Source organism: Arachis hypogaea, chromosome 9 (assembly GCF_003086295.3).
Source record: "Arachis hypogaea cultivar Tifrunner chromosome 9, arahy.Tifrunner.gnm2.J5K5, whole genome shotgun sequence".
In the NCBI taxonomy this organism is placed as follows: domain Eukaryota; kingdom Viridiplantae; phylum Streptophyta; class Magnoliopsida; order Fabales; family Fabaceae; genus Arachis; species Arachis hypogaea.
The window spans coordinates 15,801,817-15,811,026 of record NC_092044.1 but is presented as its reverse complement, the minus strand read 5'-3'; positions in this window follow the sequence as shown (position 1 = coordinate 15,811,026).

Sequence of the window (9,210 nt, the reverse complement as noted above, 5' to 3'; positions counted from 1 at the left end):
ATAAAATTATATAATATATAATAATTTTTTATTATTATTATTATTATTATTATTATTATTATTTTAAAAAAATTGGAAACCAAGGACTCCACTCGTCCTCTCTTGCATAAATTGGATTTTTTTCTTAAATAAAATAACAAAATTTAATAATTCTCGAAACAAGATATTTCAACTTTATTTTTAGAAATATAATTTTTCATGCATGTTGGTGTGCAGATCAGAATAGCACCATTTCGTTATTTATTTATTTTTTTTACTGCTGACATTTTCTCTACGATGTCAAGAAATCAATTGTTATCTATTTATTATGATGGTGAAATAGTGTATGATGAAGAAGGTTCAATCGTGTGTAGATCGGGACAACCGATAATTACCTATATGACACCGGAAATCGACAGTTTAACAACTTTGAAAAATTTGATATTGTATTCTATCGGGCAACAAGAGACAAAAAGAGTGAAAAAATTTACTACGGATATTCGACCGAAGTAGATGTCACTTTGTTTTATAAAAGGTATGTTACAGTTGTATTATCTCTGTTGTTATTATATTTATCAAATCACGATTGTGAGAAATATTTTTATTTTCTTTAATTAGGTACCGTTTGCGCGATGACGATGACGTATGGCTTACGGCGTGGGTCAGCATATGGCGGCGGATCAGCATACGGCGTCCATTCTACCTGTTCACAACACGCATATAAACGACGACATTCAAATATCAAATGAAACAGTTATTCAAGTAAAATAAGCTTAAATATGTAAAACTTAAATATTTATCACTTACATTTAGGATCTCAATTCCGTTCAGGGTGCGCCTGTAATGCCTAAGCCTACTCTCGCCTCTGGCATTTGTCCAGCTGGTACTGAACCCACCTACAATGCCAACCACAATATTGATTATTGCTCAATTCAATTAACTAGGTAATAATAATATGAAAGGTATTTATAAGTATTTATAATACCTTTCCATCAAGAAAAATTGACGAGTATCAAAACCGTCGGGCCATAGCAACAGAATATGGTGATAAGCCTAGGACACCAGCAAGTTGACGCACCCACCCAAATTGCACTGATCATGCTCCGTGGCCCGGCACATCTGGCGGTACAGCCATGCTAGGACAGCTGAGTCCCACGATAACTGGCCACACGTATCAAGGTCCTCCAGGAGGGGGAGCCACCTGATGTGCACCCGAGAGTCAGATGCCTCTGGAAATAGGAAATCCCCTATCAACTGCATGATGTACCCTCTCGTGTACCTCATCAGGCGTTCCTGGCATCCTGCTCCAGCTCTCCACAAATCCTGTTGTGGAACCAAGCGAGCTTCACAGTCCACTTCGTCTGTGACTGTCTGTCATCTGGGTCGGGAACAACACCCAGAATCTGCTCACATAACTACTCAATGGTGCGTCCCTGATAGTGCTGCTCCCACCCACCAATGCATCCACTCACAGGATCACCATCGATCCTGAGTCCCAATTGATAAGCCACATCCTGCAGGGTGATTGTCATCTCCCCGCATGGTAGATGAAATGTATGGGACTCAGACCTTCACCTCTCTATCAAAGCCGAGGCAAGCGGCCAATCGTGCTCGAACTCGACTATATAGGCCGCATACTCAAACCCAGCTCGTCTGAGATATGGCCTAATATGCTCCGATGACCGGGTCATCAAATTCTTCCTGGTGCGCAAGATCCGAAGCGCCTACCAAATGGAAACAAAAAATAAAAAAATAAGGGGATAGTGAACACATAAAATATTACAAGTTCCCTACTTATTAATTAGAGTAAAATAAAAACCTAGTTAAAAATGTATACTACTCGATCAAGCCTGCCAGCAATGTGCTCTTCGCGATCCAATCTGTACATCTCACCCTCATAACCCAATAACTGCTCCTCCATCTAAACACAATTAGTAAAATGAAATCACACACACTGAACTCAGTTCCTTCTATGTTAACTAAATTATTTAAAAAATATATGTAAATCCAAAACAGCTTATAAACTTAGTAATTCTACTTCTGCCCCAACTAACTGACGCCACCAACTAACTAATTAATCAATATATCACTAATTAATTATTCCACCAACTACCATTCGATTCACAATTTAAACTAATTATTTTGACTAAACTAACTAACAATTTATTTTGTTATACTACTTAACATGTTATAAACAATAAACAATAACTATACTTAAAAATAATAACACAAAAAATTTAACTAACATAAAAATAGTTAGTCTAAAAAATTTATAACCGGTAAATCTGTAATCTTAACTAATATGCAATCTATAAGTAATAATTTTATCCAACATGTCAATAGTAACTCTAACTAAGCTAAAAAAATAACTCTAAGAAACCTAAAAAAAATTAACACTAACTAACCCATTATTTACTGACTTGGAATTGAGAATGTCGTCCCCAATGAACTTCACGAGGGTCGAAAAAACAAAAAGAAAAGAGGAACAGAATGAATTTGGAAGAGAGACCGAAAAAGAAAGGGACAAAGACATATGGCCCTATTGGTATATATAGTACGCTGAACTCATCATCTTCTCTAGAGTTTGGGGGTGGGTGCAGCGAACTTGCGCTAATTACAAAAAAAAATCGTATTCCTGAAAATAAAATTGAAATATCTTGTTTGGAGAATTATTAATTTTTTTATCTTATTTAAAAAAAATCCTGCATAAATTCGTCCCTACTTACATGAAGAATTGAATCTTAATTGTATCTATTAAACTTATTCTGTTTATATTTATTTTTAGTTTTCAATATTTTCAAGACTGTATTTGATTCTAAAAATAAGATAAAATAAGACATTGAGAACAAGACATAAAAAATAAAAACACAAAAATTAGTGTTTTGTATTTTATTTAGTAATAAACTAGAATAAATTATAAAAGTTCAATTTATTCTCATTTTTTTCATTTAAAAAATTTGAGAAAAGAATATAATAATAAAAGATATGATTATAAAATTAACAATAATAATAAAAAATAAATAAAAAATAAGTTGTGTCTCTTGTTAGTATTTCTGGGTCTTTCCTGTTAGGATGGACACAAAATACATTAGTTTAGTGTCTCTGAATACAATATCTTTGTCGATGTCTCATCTGGCAAACACGATTTTATGTTTGTGTCCCTGTCTCTAGGGATGACAAAAGGCCGAAACCTGCCGGTCCGATCCGTGTAACTCGCCAAAAAAGACGGATTAGACTATAAATTTGAAATCGCCAAATTTAAAAAGTCCGCCTAACCTACACTGCCTAATCCGTGGGATTTGGCAGGCATCGCCAGGGAGGGTAGGCTTCCCTGGCGGGTCAAGCGGTTTTTTTTTTGTCAGGGCCCTTTTTTTATAAATTTTGATAATGTTATTGATCTATAATAGGATGAAGATGATAATTGAAGATGTTTTAAATTATATTTTGGATTATGTTTTATGTTTGATTGATTATAAACTTGAAGATGTTTAATTATATGTTTTGGTCAATATTTGTTTTGCTTTGGACAATGTTAGTTTTATTATTTTATTTCAAAAATTTAGTTTATAATTATATTTATTACATATTTATAATTATAAAGACTTTAATGTTTGTGAATTTAGAAATTATAAATTTATTGAAATGGTTCTGAAATTATATATAGTTTAATATTAATGGTTTATATTAAAAAACCAAAAGAAATTTGGCGGGCGACCAACTCGTCAGTTTGCTGTTAGGCGGTGCAGGGTAGGACAGATTAGCCCGCCAAATGGCGTGCTTTTGACGGTGCAAGGCAGGACGGAACGGATTTTTCTGTTTACCATCCTTATCTGTCTCAGTGTTTCGTACCTATAAATAATGCAAACGCAGCCTAAATATACATTACTACTATAATCATTCGCATTAGCAACATATTTCTTTAACAAAATTTTCTTACTCATAGTTATCGATGAATGTAATCAAATTAGCGACGGAAGAATTGGTGAACAAATTTCTCCAAATCTTTTGAGATGGATATAGTGTTCTATTAAAAAATTTGGCACTATATACTCGCGCAATTCGTCCCTATCAGATTAATATCAAACAATGCATTTTACTAATATTAGCGATGAATTTTCAATTTTTGTCTCTAATAATCTGTTGCTAATTCAAAATAAATTACAACATCCCCATCACTTATCCAAACATTGAGGAAAAAAATTCACCCCCTTCTCCCAAACCCCATCCCTTTTGCTTGTGGGCATCAATTTAATTTAGATATATTGAACTTTATATATTTTTTATGAATTGAAGTTATTAACAATGCTAAATTGTAAATTATATTAAAATTATTGTATAATTAGGTCTTTTATTTGGATTTTATGGAGTTCGTCCAAAAAACAAGAGAAAAATGTTATAAAATTTTAACTATTACTACAAAATTTTAAAATAAAAATATATCGACGGAATAAATCTGTCACGTTCATCTTAAATTTTTTTTATAATTAGAATTAGCAACAAATATTATGTTTGTCGCAAAATTTGATCATTACTTAGGATCAGATATAAAATCTCATTGCTAATTGTTAGCGACGCCATTTTTATCGTCGAATATTATTCGTCATTAATTCCATCAATAACAATATAATAATATCTATTACTAATTCATGAAAACTCATCGAAAATATCCGTCGCAATGCAAAATATCCTAGTAGTGTATATTAGTATATAGCTTAGCTTGCTAGCATTTTCTGTCATCTAAATATATATTATTATAACTAGAAATATTTGATAACAAAAAATAATTAGTTAAAAATAATTAGAATTTAATTTATTTAGTATTTATTAATTATTATAATAATTAATAAATATTAAATAAAATAAATTCTAATTTTTTTTATCTCCCTAATATTACTTAAATATGGTGATAATTTTAGCCCCATTTGCCCGAATATAAGAAAAATTACCTCATGAATTTGTTAAAAATCATTAAGGATACTATAGGTAGCATAAATAGTATACTAGATTGTGATATTACTGGATAAATTATAAGAGTGCATGATATTTGAAAGTAATAACTAGCTAGGTTAAACTAGATTTGATGCCATCAATAGGGAGATCAAGCAATAGTAAGTGCTTTGATAATTTATTTAGATATTTCCAATTTGAACATCCGGAATAAAACATTCTTTTTGAGATGTCAGAGATTACTATTCATTTTATTAACCTTAATATACCTTATTTGAGTCACTACAACAATATAGATTATTTTTTAGAGTTATAATGTGTAAAAAAAAATTAAAATTTGTCAAAAAAACAAATTTTGACACTATTTTAACTATGAAAATATGTTAATAAAAGTTTTGTCAAAAATAGTATTTTTAACATATAAGCGATTGTGAAAAAAATTTAAATCTTATTTTGATAAATATTGGCTGTCAAAAATAATTTGTTAAAAAATTTTGAGAACATATTTTCTGTGATACTTATTAATTGTCAAAAATACTATTTATTTTGACACTTATTGACTATAAAATATTCTCAACAAAAAATTTTAACAAAGAATGAGATGTGATCTTGAAACTAAAGAATAAATTGAGATTTTGAAGATAAAGAATGAGTAGTATAATACTAAACTGAGAGCAGTGTGATGTCAAAATCAACAGAGCCCAAAGAAGAAAAAAATAGTAGAGTAAATTGAAAACAAATGAGTGTCAAAATTGAGGAGTAATTTTCTACGGTCAAATTTTTCGTCAAGAAAATATAGAAAATTTGACATTTATGATATTTGTCAAAAATATATATTAATTTTGACATTTAATTATAGTGTTAAAAAATAAAGTGTCAAAATAACTCTATTTTCTTGTAGCGAGTTAAGTTAATCAGATTGTTAATAATAATAATAATAATAATAATTTTTATTTTGATCAAAATAACTTGCATTGAGGGGAAAAAGGATGTACCTCAGAAGTGAGAACTGCCCAATAAATAAGGCAAGTAAGGGTTATCCGAAATTTCAACACAATTTTCCCCTGAATATTTATATATATAGGTCATGTCGATCGTGAAAATATTTTACTAGTACCATCAAGACAAGAAGCTACAGCTTAAGAGTTTTTTTCTCTTCACATAAAAGGGAAAAAAAAAAAGAAAAGAAAAAGCATAGATTTGAAATGTTAGTTGAATGTTCTAAGAAATAGAGAAATTATGGGACACATTTATTAGTCACGTTTGGCATGCTTATTATTATTATTAGCCTCTTGGTTGAACACACTGACCTCATCAAGTTATATGTATATCAACAATTGTTATTTTCACACTAAATTCAATTACTAAAATTAACTATTATGTGTTATTTAATTTATTTTTAATATATATTTTATATTTTAATGTATATTTTACAATAAAAAATATTAAATAATTAATAAAATTTATTATTTTTTATTAATAATTAATTAATAATATTTAAAATTATATTATTAAACTAAAAATATTAAATTAATAGTTAAAAATATTAATAAAAAAATAAATTCTATTAATTCTTATATTTTTTCTTTTATATGACTAATTTTGATAACTAATTTTATTTTACACGCAACATAGTTTTATATATATTATAAAAATCCTAAAATTAACTATAGTATAGTAGTTGAAGATTGTACATAAAATAATTTTAGAAGTCTAAAACTGATGAGTTCGATTTCATATTATAGCTATTTTAAAATTATTTAAAAATAATAATTAGTTATAATAATATATAAGTATAGATATGAAAAATAATTAATAGTTAAAAAATTGATAGCTACAAAGTTGGATTTGCATTATAATAAATTATATTTTACCCAACCATGCCAATTAATTAACTACGTGTGAAAAATGAGAAATAATTTAGCTTCGTTTATAATAACTTCAATCGTTCACACTTTTCTGACCGGCACAGTAAACATTCCAATGGGACCTTCGGGAAACAAACGAACCAAACCGCTATTATTTTCTTGTCTTTTTTTTTTTCCTATTTTTTTTTTCATGTTTAGTTTCCAAAGACAAAGGAAAATACGTCACTAGCGTGTTTAGACTTTAGACCTCCACATAAAAACCGTGTTAAGTTTCTTAATTTATTTTTTCCCGAAAAGTATTTAAATTATTATTTAGAGATGAGACTTGAAAGGTTTAATTAATTGTTGATGCTATAGCTTTATCAAATTTTTAACTATACAATCTTAATTTAGTGCTAGGGAGTCAATGGCTTAAGTGTACAATGTGTACAATGGGCTAAATCTTTGATTCATGAATAGAATGAATATCACCCATACTATCCAGAATAACCATCCGGATCACCCATACTATCCAGAATAACCATCCGAATACTAGGATAAATAAACATCTCATGTCATACAACCACTCATCCCAAAAACTTAAGCTGATTTTGGGGTTGACCAAGGATCGAACCCCTGACCTTTCGGATCTAGAACTCTAATGTCATATCCTAATAAAACAATATAACACTAATGATTATATTTCTAATACTTTCCCTTTATATTATTCGTACATCAAATACAAAAATGAATATTTTAAGAGTATTTCACATATTTTAGCAAAATATAGTTAGCAAGAATTGTCCAATTATCTTTTTTATCCTACTGGTACTTTGATATTTTTCTTAAACAGAGAAGAAAAACAAATTCTACTCTTTTTTTTATTTGAATTCAAAACTACCGAAATAAAAGAACTAATCACCTTGACTAGTCTTAAATTCCTAATATCTTCGTTGATCATTATTTTAAACATTAACAATAATATAAAGTGCAATGCTAGATGATAACACAATTTTAATATTTTTTTTATCAACAATCAATCAATAATATTTAAAAATATTAGCAAAAATTATAATATTAAAATATTGGACTAATGTAAATAAAAAGTGGATTAACACACACATTAATGTCTAGTAATTTACTGGTATTTTACTACAATAAAGACTGGAACAAAAAATTGTCATTTACACGTTACACCAGATTTTGCTAAATTCCAAATTAAAAATGTCCTTCTATATCCAATTTTAATAGATACCTTTTGGTATCTCTAAATTTTTTAATGTAATAAATTTTATGTTCCATTGATATTTAAATTAATATGTATACATAATCAATTAAATACATATAATAAATAAAAAATTTCACAAAAATTACCCATCAACTATCTCTAACAGATTTTTTGTTTTTCCTTTACTTAGCTTTTCTTTAAAATAAAAAATTAAACATGTATGTTGGATTAAGAATAAAAAATGTGAATACAAAAATAAATCAATTAATAATAGATTAATTTATTTGTATTATAAAAATGGGGACAAATTATATATCATTTTACATTATATTTAGAAAGATATATTGTCAATATTGACCATTCTTTAAATTTAAGAAACATAATATTAGCATCTCATTGTAAAATTTTGTGTATTACTCTTCATAGTTTTACTAAATTTTTAATTAAATCTCTATTTCTTTAATTAGATTTATGTACTATTTTTCATTTTATAATTAAGTTCTTTTTAATATAAAAAATGTTAAAATTAACTGAATATTTCTTTGCAAATTAAAGACATTTATAATTAAAATCCTAATTAAATCTTTAATCACATGTATTTTGAAAAAAATATTCTATTAATTTTAATATTTTTTATATGAAAAGAATCTAATTAAAACATAAAAATAATATAAAATCTAATTAAAAAATATAAATATTTAATTAAAAATTGTCATAAAACTACTTATTCCAAAAACTTAAGCTCATAGGAAAAAATAACACTAATGGTTATATATCTAACATTTTCCTTCAAACAAGAGCCTTTCTTTTGGATTTGCTTGATTTGCTATCTTTTTTATTTTTTTAGGATTCACCAAGAATCGAACTCTTGACCTTTTGGACATAAAACTTTAATACCATATTATGAAAGACAAAAATTTAGTAAAACTATACAAACTAAGTAATGAAACCTAAATTTTAACAAATTTTAAGAATTGAGCTTGGTATGTTTTAATCCAATAGATTTTATATTTCTAACGTTCTATACCATGAATTTCATATTGAAATGTTTTTTTAATGCAATTTTTTGTAAAAGAAATATGTAAAAATATCCTACAAAGTCACTCGAATAAAAAAGATGTGAGAAATTGAGGGCAGACGTGGCAACATGCCAAATTATTGATGGTTGGTTGGGTGGGTTCTAATAACTTCTAAGCCATCCGAAGAGAA